Source organism: Schistocerca serialis, chromosome 2 (assembly GCF_023864345.2).
Source record: "Schistocerca serialis cubense isolate TAMUIC-IGC-003099 chromosome 2, iqSchSeri2.2, whole genome shotgun sequence".
Classification (NCBI taxonomy): domain Eukaryota; kingdom Metazoa; phylum Arthropoda; class Insecta; order Orthoptera; family Acrididae; genus Schistocerca; species Schistocerca serialis.
In genome coordinates, this window is record NC_064639.1 from 409,793,266 (window position 1) to 409,796,557 (window position 3,292).

The 3,292-nt window shown below is 42.0% G+C and overlaps 1 non-coding gene across 1 annotated transcript; it reads left to right on the forward strand.

The window, feature by feature from the left end:
* Positions 1–2,940: 2,940 nt before the first annotated feature.
* Positions 2,941–3,015, forward strand: Trnas-cga (transfer RNA serine (anticodon CGA)). The gene has a single exon. It is a non-coding gene; the product is annotated as a tRNA-Ser (tRNA).
* The last annotated feature ends 277 nt before the right edge of the window (positions 3,016–3,292 follow it).

Genomic DNA, 3,292 nt, shown 5'->3' on the forward strand with positions numbered 1-3,292 from the left:
GCAGGATCTTTTTCCGGTCACAGCGATGTCGGAGATTTGGTGTTTTACCGGATTCCTGATATTCACTGTACACTCGTGAAATGGTCGTATAGGAAAATCCCCATTTCATCATTATCTCGGAGATGCTGTGGCCCATCGCTCGGACGCTGGCTATAACACCACGTTCAAACTCACTTAATTCTTGATAACCTCTCATTGTAGCAGCAGTAACCGATCTAACAACTGCGCCAGACACTTGTTGTCGCCTATAGGCATTGCCGACCACAGCACCTCTTCTGCCTTTTTATATATCTCTGTATTTGAATATGCATGCCTATACCAGTTTCTTTGGCGCTTCAGTGTAATAAGGTTGCTATGTGATTTGTATGCCTGCTCATTACAGTTTGATTTCGTTTTGTTTATGAATTAAATGGCTATAAAATCGTCGTGTCTTTTTGAACACAAGAGAACGGCGCTGAGGACTATGCGGTGACAAAAGTTCAAGAGAGATCATGAGGCGAGACTTTAATTCACTCTTTGGAAACTCCATCTGAAAGTGAGGCGCTTTGGTCGATAGCATTATCTCGTTCCTGAGTACCCTTCATTCATAGAGGCTTAAAGTTAAATCTCACCAAACTAAAATCATAGAAGCTGAAATTTAGGAAGGACGTGGCAGAGGTGTGCGAGTTCTTGAAGTCTTGTTTTTTATTTATATCTGTGCGTTGAACAGGTTTCTGCAGTCTTTTCTGGGATGCAAGATGTTTGTCATTCAACAAAATTTGTTGTACATGTCTGGCAGTTACTGACTCTATAAAAAAACAACAACAAGTTGAGAAAAATAATCGTTTGTGGTCCATCATTTGTGCAAAAGGAACCGTTTCATAGCCTCATATAATTTTCTACTTGCCCCTTATTTTACATTCTGTCCATATCATTCACACAATCTAACCAAATTAGGAATCACTGTACTTGAGCGGTTCAGCTTCTTAGCGATTTGACATTTAGTGTGTCCCATTTCCTTGTAAGCACAATTTTTTATTTTTCATCACATGATAACTGTTTTTCACGTGGCATTGCCACAGTCGTGTGCTGTACACAATACGCACTCTCACCAGTGGTGTCTCTTTCCTATGTGCAGTAAAGGCACATAATATACACACTAACATCACACAGAGCCGATTGCCTTCAAACTGAGTTCCATCGTCTACCACCTGAATCGTTGATGTCTTGCTATATGCTGTACTACTGACAACAAATTAAATACCATTTGACTACATTTGTCAATATACTAGATCCCATACTATTGCATATATGCTATTCCCAACTATTCCAGCTGACAATGTTAATTTTTCTACATATATTCTTGGCTTTATACTGATTGCCACTACTGTATGTATCTAGCATTAAACATTTGATGTTGTTGTTATAATTAATCGTATAGTTATTGAGTGACTCTGCCAAACACTGAGTCCTCACAGGTCTGTGGAGATGAACTTTGCATCATATTACTAGTTTCTAGTATACTAAACTATATTACTATTACAATTAAAATTATGTATACCACCATACAAAAAAAAAAACACTTCACCGATCACTAATGTTCTTACGTCTTTGTGGCCTAATATTCATGCATTTGTTCATAGAGATCACTGTCAGTTGTGTATCACATGACGACACTCATTCCCTCACCATCAGCACTACTGACATCTATTCACACATTCAGACCTCCCCATCATTGCCAACTTCCCTCTGTAAATGATGTATGCAGTCAAAAATGACTAATCGTAGTGTGCAATACTAGATTTTTTTTCCTCGTTAGACAGAAATGGAGTCATTTAAGCTCTCTTTGAAGCACCAGACAGTGATATCGATTTCTCTGTCACAGATTGTGTTAGTCTCTCTCATTACTGACAAAGCCACCACAGTAAGCGACTCTCACCATTGGTACTTGTCTGACCTCTTTCCACTTGCATCAGCTAGTAGTTGATAACATTTCCCCAAATCCTCAGAATCCTCAAATATCAATTTTATGCATTCCATTAGCTTTAAGATGCTAATCTCAGGAAGTTTAGAGTGTTGTGTTGCAGTAACAGCAGTATGGGTCTGTGAGAGAGTTCAGTGAATGTGTACTAGTCATTGGGTGTTATCTGAGTAACAGATCCATCAACAAGAGTGTCTCAACCTGTCTACAATGTATAAAGCTCCTCTAGTTATGTGATTGTGAAGTGGAAATGGGGAGGAAGAATCTTAGCCAAACCAAGACCAGGCAGACCTCTTGTATTGCAGGACAGGGATCGTCGAGGGTTGCAGAGTTGGTTGTAATCAGCTGATGGCATCACTGTCGAGATCCAAAGTACTACCAACAGTTCAGAAGCATACTAATACTGTGTAGGGAGTTAAAAAGAATGGGCTACAGTGGTCGAACATAACAGAATGAGATTTTCACTCTGCAGCGGAGTGTGCACTGATATGAAACTTCCTGGCAGACTAAAACTGTGTGCCGGACGGAGACTCGAACTCGGCACCTTTGCCTTTCGCGGGCAAGTGCTCTACCAACTGAGCTACACAAGCGTGACTCACGTCCGTCGTCGCAACTTTACTTCTGCCAGTACCTCGTCTCCTACCTTCCAAACTTAACAGAAGCTCTCCTGCGAACCCTGCAGAACTAACACCCCTGAAAGAAAGGATATTGCGGAGACATGGCATAGACACAGCCTGGGGGATGTTTCCAGAATGAGATTTTCGCTCTTCAGCTGAGTGTGCGCTGATATGAAACTTCCTGGCAGATTAAAACTGTGTGCCGGACCGAGACTCGAACTCGGGACCTAAGCCATGTCTCCGCAATATCCTTTCTTTCAGGAGTGCTAGTTCTGCAGGGTTCGCAGGAGAGCTTCTGTTAAGTTTGGAAGGTAGGATACAAGGCACTGGCAGAAGTAAAGCTGTGAGGACGGGGCGTGAGTCGTGCGGGTAGCTCAGTTGGTAGAGCACTTGCCCGCGAAAGGCAAAGGACCCGAGTTCGAGTCTCGGTCCGGTACACAGTTTTAATCTGCCAGGAAGTTTCAGCTCCTCATAAGTCAAACACTTCTATAGTTAAGCTAAGTGACAATTGAGGGATGTAAAGAGCAACACCACTGGACAGTGGACGACTGGAAACGAGTGATTTGGAGTGATGAATCATGCTGTATGATATGCAGTTCGACGGAAGGGTTTGGGTTTGGCAAATTGTTGTAGAATGTTACTTGTCTTCATGTGTAGTGCCAACAGCGTATACAAAAGAGGAGATTTCCGAGTTTTGACCAGTAGACAATGGAAC